The sequence below is a fragment of the Cervus elaphus genome, chromosome 25 (assembly GCF_910594005.1).
Source record: "Cervus elaphus chromosome 25, mCerEla1.1, whole genome shotgun sequence".
NCBI classification, from domain to species: domain Eukaryota; kingdom Metazoa; phylum Chordata; class Mammalia; order Artiodactyla; family Cervidae; genus Cervus; species Cervus elaphus.
In genome coordinates, this window is record NC_057839.1 from 68,241,235 (window position 1) to 68,250,551 (window position 9,317).

Sequence of the window (9,317 nt, forward strand, 5' to 3'; positions counted from 1 at the left end):
TATTTTTTCTCTCATTATGTTTTCATTCTTTCCTTTCCTCCTGCCCTTCCTTCTTCCCTCCCATCCTTCCTTCCTCCCTCCTTTCCTCCCTTCCTTATGGAATACAAGCATAGTCCATTTGTCTTTTTCAGAACTAGGAGTGATGTGATGGGAATAGCAGGGAGACACCGATACGCGTCTCCATAACTGATCTCCCAGAAGGCAGCCTACTAAGTGCTGTGGGAACAATGCCGCCTTATACACCTTCATCAGAACGGAAAATAGTATTTGACCTTAGTTCATCTTGTTGGAAAAACAAGTCTTATTATTAAATGATAATTTGTTTATTATTAGATTAAAAAAAAACATTAAGTACAAACTGTGACTTTAAAACTAGATTCTAAATTCAGTCTCATATTTACTTTTGTGACTCAACAAGATGTGTGCTGACCACAAGCATGGACTCTGTTATGTGTCCATAACTCCAAAAGAAATAGGAAGATTTCTTAGAAGTCCTTTGTGCACGTCCTCCATTGAGTCAGGAGTCCACATTTGGTACTCACTTAACTGCATACCTTAGACCCCCCTTCTTGGTGGTTCTGAAGCCGTGGTTGCTGGAATAACCAGGTATAGGATGTCTCGTGAGAAGAGGAGGAAGCGGAACGCAAGGCTGCTACGTGGAGCTTGGATCTCGTCTCTGCTCTCTTACCTCCCAGGACACTGATCAGAGAGAAGTGGGCATTAGGAAGCCTCCTGCCCAGGGACACTGACAATTCAGGAACAGCATGGAACACGAGGGCACGCACGCTCCTGCAGCCGCTGAGGGAGACAGTCCGTTCCTGGAAGTCAGGTCGACAGTTACATCTTCTGACTTTGAGTTTGAGTACATGATTTAACCTCTTGGTAATAAGAATGTCTCTATAAAGCAAAGAGTCTTTAGTACTTTACTTTCTTTGTCTAATCACTCCTTCTTACTACACAAGATTCTTATTACCAGAGGTGAAAGTCAAATTGTTTCTGACTCTTTGTGACCCCATGAGTGTTTTGCCCAGAGAGTGTTTTGCCTATGTTCTCCTCTAGGAGTTTTATAGTTTCCAGTCTTACAATATTATATAAGCTATAGGTGTACCATATTATCTTATACACAGTAGTTGGACTTCTTACTCTCCTCCCCTGTCATATCTCCCCCCGCCCCACTAGTAACACCTAATTTCTTCCCCGTATCTGTGAGTCTGCTTCTTTTTTTGTTATAAAAACTATGGAGAGCAGTACAAATGTTTGTGTCATCCTTGCACTGGGGTCATGCTAACCTCTGTATAATTCCAGTTTTAGGGCATGTGCTGCAGAGGCAAGCACCGAAATATTCTCAATACTTATCAAACCTACAGCTCAATTATTCCTCTTTATTAAATGACTTATTTAAACACATTTAACCACAGTGGGGCTTATATACAGTAAATCACCTCAAAATGTATGAAGAAATAAATTCCAATTTAGTGAACTGAACTCTTATTAAATAAAATATAAAGATGGGCAATTCAAAAGAAACAAATTTTTTCTTTCAGCTAACACAGCAAAATAAAAGGCTGTTTTTTTAAATACCTGTATTAATTTTGATGTATGTAACAAATTTGCAAATGCTTTTTATCATTATTATGATTAGTAGTTTATTTTTAGTAGTTCTTATGTCAATTTGATATAGTTACCACCGTTTCCGACTATTTAAAAAATTGTCCTCATTTTTATTTCCAGTTCCAAATTTGTCAGGAGCAAAGAAAAGTATAATCTCAAGTGTGACTTACTCCCAAACCTACAGAAATCTGTGATATGGAAGGATTTTCTTCGATCCGACAGGCGTGGCATTTTGATGACGTGAAAGTGCTCATTGAATGTGGGGTCTGCACAGCCCTGAGTTCATCAGGATCAGCTTCCTGCAGAAGCATGTTTCAGAGTTTGAGAAGTGCATAGCACCTGGAAAGTTGATAGTAATATGCTAACTCCTAAGCTGAGTGGAAGAAACTCCCATGTAAAATATAAGAGTCTTTTTTGCTCTCCATTGGTATGTATTTAATTTTTTAAAAAATTATCCAAGGGAAAAAAAGCCAAAACAACAACAACAACAACAAAAACAGGTGCTACATTCCTTACCATGTGCTTTAGAAAGGATTTTCCACGCGCGCGTCTGGAGAAGGTCATCTCTGAGACGTGCACGCCGGCCCTTCATTAGGTCTCCGCTTGCATTCATATTTAACTTCTTTCATTCTGTGGCCTTTATTAGCTGAACTCCTGGAGCTTGTAGCACATTTTAAACAGCAACACTGGGAGGATGTAAATGCAGAATAATGTATCAGGACTCAAATTTGCATGGTCAAATGTCAAAAAAATTAGGCCTTCCCCAGAACCATGTCAAGAGAAATAACGTAAGTGGGCAAACTCAACAGCAGGCATGCCATTATCATTTAGCAAAAGCTGTCATCACCGCCAGCCAGTGGAAGCAGTGGTCATTAGCTGGAGCTCTACCGGGGGATGCTGTGATTCTTTCTTTTCCTTTTTTTTTTTTTAAGATTTTTATTTTTCCCCATCATCTGACAGTATTTCACGGAACCCTGCAATGCCATGCTGCCTTCCTGACAGGGAAGTCAGGAGATGGGGGCTGGTGTCTTTGGAGTGGGAGGCGTGGAGGGCTAAGGAGAAAAATCCATAATAGTCCACTGTCAGCTAGCGGGTGCAGGAATTGCATTACCTATCGGATAAATACTCATTAAGAGTAATCACTTTATTTCAGCCCTGTAATGACATTAACAAGCTTGGAATACAGGGAATTACACGAGTCGGAACAAATAATTGAATATTCCACTGCGGAGGGAACACAGCACAAGCCTGCCTTCACGTCCTGCCGTCTCTGAAGCTAGCACAAGCGTGCGATTAGATAATAGGCTTAAACAGCATTAAATTGGCACTGCTCTTACCACCACTGAGAATAAAGAAGTATTAATTGTTCAACTCTCACCTGCTTGTAATTTCATGCAAGGCGAAGGCTAGCAAGCTTGCCCTAGTTTGATTTCAATGGACTTATACACAGGGTTTGAACAAACCAATAAAAACGGAATTTAAAGAGAGCCTGAGATAAAGAAAGGTGAAAACAGCTGTTGCGGATGAACCATATTCAGTGGGAAGCGGTCTTCCTGGAATGGGAGGTGGATGAAAAGTGGGCCATATTTTAAAACTAAAGGTTACCAAAAGAATGTGACAAGTATCCTATAAAATTTTTTCCCCAATGTTTCTAGCAGAAGCATTTCTTTCAAAGTGATTATAAAATCTCCTGAATGTGCCTACCGAGATGGGATTCACAGAATTCAGTACAATTAGCACAGCTGGGTAGATAGAAGTGAATGACGGTATAGATACCCACACAGATATTGCTGTAGAAACAGATAAACATAGATACAGACAAGATTAGCAGGGGTGATCCTTAATCATGGAGAATGCTAAAGGTGCGTAAAGCTTTCAAAACAGAACAGGATGTCCTGACAAACAAGAGAAGATTTTCAAAGGCAGGTGAGCCACACAATATGCTTCCCTCACTCGTTTGACTTCTTAGCAAGCTGGGACCCGAGCGGAGAGAAAACTGCCTCTCTGATGCTCCATCCCAGGACCACACGCGTCTCACTTGGTGTTCTGGGTCCATGCGTGTGGGTTAACCTAACGTGAGGCATCAAATTGCACAAGCTGTTAGCGAATGCCCCGAGAACCCAGAAAGCTGTTGCCGCTCTGCCTGCACACAGAGCAAGGTGTCCTCCCGTCCCAGAGAGGCTGCCGGGGCCAGAGCAGGTAGAGATGGGCTGTGAGCATCTGGGGGCTCTAGGGAGGGCAATTTGGAAGTATCCGTTTACCGTCGGTTCTACCACAATTCCAAATCTGTGTAGTAATTCAGACGAGCCAATCGGCACCGGATATTTGATAGGCAAACTCAATAATCATTTATAATCTTGACAGGTTAAGGGTCTCCAAGGCAAAGCATAATATACACAGTGGGTCTGAAAATAAGAGAAAACAAATAAAGGAATCTCTATATTCCTGAGCAAATATCTTTTCTTTCTCTGGCCCTACAATCTTCCAATCAGGGGTTTCCGTTATCATTCCAATCCTCACAGGACACACAAAACCATTTTTAATCTATTTTTCTAAGTAGACCACCATCCTGCCTTCACCTCAGTACTTGCCTATAACTCATGTGGGTGTCTGAAAGTTATATTTCTTTAATAAAGGCAAGGCAAAAAAGAAATTAGGTCCTACTTTAGGACAATTTAGAATATGTCAATAAATTCAAAATTGAGAACTAAAATAGAAATTTGAGTATTCATCACATCTGTCCTATAAAATAAATTGAAACTGTTAGAAGAAAAATTATCCACTAGCCCAGTCTTTTTGAGGGAATAACACCTTGCATACTACATTGTGTAGCAGGTACCCAATCCATCTTAAAAAATATCCAGGAAAAGGATATCCTTCATGTAAAAAAACTGGAATTTAAATACTCTTCCTCTTATTTTTTTCTCTCTTCCTCCTTTCTCTCATTATAAATTGATTCTGGTTTCAGATTCTAGATTCTTGTTATAATAGAGGCAGTTATTCTGGGTCTTAGCTTTCATAAAACTTTAATATTTGTTGTTGTTTTGTCGCTAAGTCAAGTCTGATTCTTTGCAAGGCTACGGCCCTCCAGGCTCCTCTGTCCATGGGATTCTCCAGGCAAGTATACTGGCTTAGGTTACCATTTCCTTCTCCAAGGGAAATTCTTGAGCCAGGGATCTAAACCGAGTCTTCTGCATTGCAGACTGATTCTTTACTGCTGAGCCACCAGGGAAATTCTTCATAAAATATCACTTCTTATACAAAGAACTATCTGAATTACTGTTTGGTAAAATAAAATGTGTATACCAATTTTTCTCTCTCTACCTAATTATGTGCTACGCATCCTAGGGGATATCTTCAAGAATGCACATTTCTATTGGATACAAAAACATGTATGAGACAATTAGGAAAGAATATAAGCAAAATTTATGAGTCACATTGTATAACAGGATAATCCAAAATTAGTTCACAGAAGAGATCTAGTTATGTGTCATTCAATAAATATTGATTTATCATGTGCTATATTCAGTCACTACACCCTGTTTAAGACAGACATACGTGGTTTTCTCAAGGACCTCTATTTCCTTGAAGTAGACAAGCAGGCACAAGGAGATAGAGAATATGGCACTCACTATAACTTTTTTTTGCAAAGATTTTTTTTGGAAGAAATATTCTTGTCAAGATGAAATCAAGAGAGACATGGCTTTTGGCAGCCAAGTCTTGTGCAAGATGTGGCAAGCAAAAGATAAAAGACCTGAGTGAAACTCCAGTTATGAAGATAAAAGAGGTCACATGCCCTTCAGCTGGCCCTTCCCCATGACCACCCACCTAACATCTGATTCCCAGCTCTGTAGTCGCATTGCTAAACTCACTGCAGACTGGAGAAGAGGACTCAGGAGGAGCCCTGTTTTTATTGTTGTTATCATCCCTTGAAACAGAGAGAACAAAGGCATTCTATGTAGGTGCAGGGACTTGGGAGGGAAAGGATGACTCACGTGGTACACTGGGATAGATTGTTTCACGCAGGTAGATGGCTTGTGCGAACCATGGAGGCATGTGGGAATGTATCCTATTGAGTGAAGTAAGTCAGAGAAAGACAAATATATGATATCAGTTGTATGTGGAATCTTAAAAAAAGGGTACCACTACACTTATTTATAAAACAGTAGGGACACAGCTGTAAGAATAAACTTATGGTTACTGGGGGTTCAGGGGGAAAAGGATCAGTTGGGAGATTGGCATTGACATATACACGCTACTATAAATAAAACAGGTAACTTTTAATTTTATACATAGTTACGTGTGTATGTCAATCCCAGTCTCCCAACTGATGCCTCCCCGCCTGTCTTACCCTCTGGTAACCATACATTTGTTATGACCCAAGAAGCTCAAAGAATACCAAGCAGGGTAAATTAAAAAAAAAAAAAATCTATCACTAGTCATAGTGAGAAAAAAAAAAAAAGCAAACAGAAAATCTTAGAATAAACCAGAGGAAAGAAACACTTTACCTACAGTGGAACAAAGGTAAGAATTATATGGGACATTTCACCAGAAATTATGTAAACAGGAAGCATAGAGTGAAATGTTTATTAAATGGAAAAATTCAAGCAACGACAATTTTGTACACAGTAAAATTATTATTCCAAAGCAAAAAAGAAAGAAATAGCTTCATAGGCAGGAACAAATCTACAGAATTTAGGAGCTAATAGAACTGCCTTACAAGAAATGTTTAAAGAGGTTCTTCAGAGAGAAGGAAAATTGTTTAGGCTGGTGAGTTAGATCTACATAAAGGAAGTGCATCAGAAAAAGAATTTAGGCAAAATAAAACATTTTATTTTTTCTTCCTATTAATTGACCTAGTAGATATCTAAAATAATAAAGAAAAATACACAGAGTTATTATAACCTATAGATGAATGTAATGGATGGCAGCAAGATTGTTTACTTATAATATTAGAGGGAGGAATTTTGAATACTCAGTTCTATGTTACCTATACTATCTGTGAAACAATAAAGGATATTTGGAAGTAGACATAGATTAGTGGTAAATCTGTATTGCAAATTCTAGAGTAACTACTAAAAGTTTTGGAGACTATATGTAACGTATCTAAGTAATACATGAGTCAAAAAAAGTCTTGATATTTTTTAAAAATATTGCAGTCTTTGAGACACTTAAGACATTTGAACTAGATGAAAATAAATAAAAAGCTTAAATTTTTGTAATATAGTGAAAGCAGTGTTTAGAGGGAAATTTATAGCATTGCATGCATATTCATGGGAAAATTTATAAAATTAAGAAGCTAATTGTTCACATTACCAAGGAGAGGAAAACACTTTAAACTTAAATCAAGAAGAACAGTAATAAAAATTAAAGCATAAATAAATAAAATTGTAAACATGAAAACAATAGAGCAAATTAGTAAAATCAAACTGGTTCTTTGAAATAATCAATAAAATTGATGAAACTGTAGCCAGGTTAACAACAACAAAAAAAAAGAAATGAAGGAATTTATTAATATCGAAATTAAAAAGTGATCATCATTATTGAGCTAATGGATAGAAAAAAGATAAATGAAAATTAGGAAAAACTCTATGTCTACGAATTTGATATTTATATGGAAAGAAATCTTTGGAAGATCATAAACTATCAACATATGCACAGGAGAAAGGGAAAGTGTGAACTGTGGTTGTGGCTCAGTTGCTAAGTTGTGTCTGACTCTCTGTGACCCTGTGGACTGCAGCAGGCCAGCCTTTCACTATGTTCCAGGTTTCGCCTAAGTTCCTGTCCATTGCGTCAGTGATGCTAATCATCTCATCCTTGGCCGCCCCCTTCTCCTTTAATCTTTCTGAGTATGAAGGTCTTTTCAATGAGTTGACTCTTTGCAGCAGCTGGCCAAGGTATGGGAGCTTCAGCTTCCAATGAATATATAATAACGAATAATATGAGTAGATTTTATCTATTGAAGACAGTGATCAATAATGAACACCGTTCCAAAAAAAAAGAAAGAAATCACCAGGTCCTGAATATTTTACTAGTAATTCTTCTAAAATGTAAAGTAGAAATCATACTGGTTTTCTCAAACTCCTTCCAAAAATAGAAACAAAGGGGACATTTATAACTCATTATATGGGGTCACCATTACCTTAATGCCAAAACCATATAAACAATCACAAAAAGGACAACCACAGACTGATATCTTTAATAAATCCAGATACAGAAATTTTCAACAAAATAATAGCAGATTAAATGCAGCATTTATAAAAATAAGTATGTACCATCAAAAAGAGGGATTTATTCCAGTTATGTGAGGCTGGTTCAACATTATAAAATCCATTAATATAATCCATTAATAGGCTAAGAAAGAAAACTTATATGATCATATTAATTCAGTGCGAGTCACGAAGGTATCCTTACAACATCTCTTAGGTCAGCGGCTCTCAAAGTATGGTGCTCAAACGACAGTGTCATCAACACCACCAGGAATGTGTGACAGATGTGAATTACTGAGCCCTACTCCAGAAATTACAGATCAGAAACTCAGAACTGGGCCCAAAATAAACCCTCTGGTGACCGCAATGGGTGGTACATTTGAAAGTCCATCTCCTTGTTGCTGTTCTGTTGCCCAGTCGTGTCCAACTCTTTGCGACCCCATGGACTGCAGCACACCAGGCTTCCCTGTCCTTCACCATCTCCCAGAGCTTGCTCAAACTCATGTGCATTGAGTTGGTGATGCCATCCAACCATCTCATCCTCTGTCATCCCCTTCTCTTCCTGCCTTCAGTCTTTCCCAGCATCAGGGTCTTTTCCAATGAGTTGGTTCTTTGCATCAGGTGGCCAAAGTATTGGGAATACAATACAAACAATGTTCTGGGTTGATTTCCCTTGGGATTGATTGGTTTGATCTCTTGGCAGTCCAAGGGACTCTCAAGAGTCCATCTCCTAGAAGACATTTTTAACTTTAATCCTGCATTTATCATACTATAATTTATTTTTTCATAAACTAAGAAGATGATTGAACATTTTTTCCCAACAACAAAGAAGGAAGAAATATAACCCCCGTTCCTTGTGATGAAAGTGACCATCCTTCAAGCAGCAAGTGTCTTTCTGTAGAGTAGGACACAGCAGTAGCATGAGCTAAGGACAGGCAGAGCCATTCCAGAATCACAAGAGCCCGACTGCTCCTGGAAGGCTTGGTGTATGAAAAACCCACTAGATTCTGCGGTACCAGGCTCCCTGCCACATCGCTGGGTTGTGAAGTGTGGTCATATTCCTTGTTTTGTGGGATTCAGTACTTGGGGAGTGGGGCTGATTGAGGCTCTGCTGGTTGGAAAGACAAATTTATCCCCTCAATAGCTATTTCTGTGAGGACAAACCCCCGGCCATTGCTGAATGTTTTAATGATGTCTCTTTGCCAATATTATCCTGTGACTGGTGGTCTCCTCAAGGAATAGAGTCATACTTGGGAGGCTCAATATTGGTCTTTTTACCTTGAATGTGAAGCTTTGATAAGCTATTGTGCTCTTCCATGCTGTGACCAGGTATACCTTCAAGTCATTCACTCTATTCATGTACCTATTATGCAAATTCCCTGTTGGGCAATGATGATGCCTGGTTAATGTTGATTGGCAGAGTTATTTTGTCTGTTTTCTTGTTCAGTGTTTCTTTCATGGTGACTGAAAGACTTCCATGCCTTCTAGTGGGCATTA

General features: G+C 38.7%; 1 non-coding gene across 1 annotated transcript; it reads right to left on the bottom strand.

The window, feature by feature from the left end:
• Window positions 1-1,231: 1,231 nt before the first annotated feature.
• Window positions 1,232-1,335, bottom strand: LOC122683980. The gene has a single exon (XR_006337888.1). It is a non-coding gene; the product is annotated as a U6 spliceosomal RNA (small nuclear RNA).
• Window positions 1,336-9,317: the final 7,982 nt, after the last annotated feature.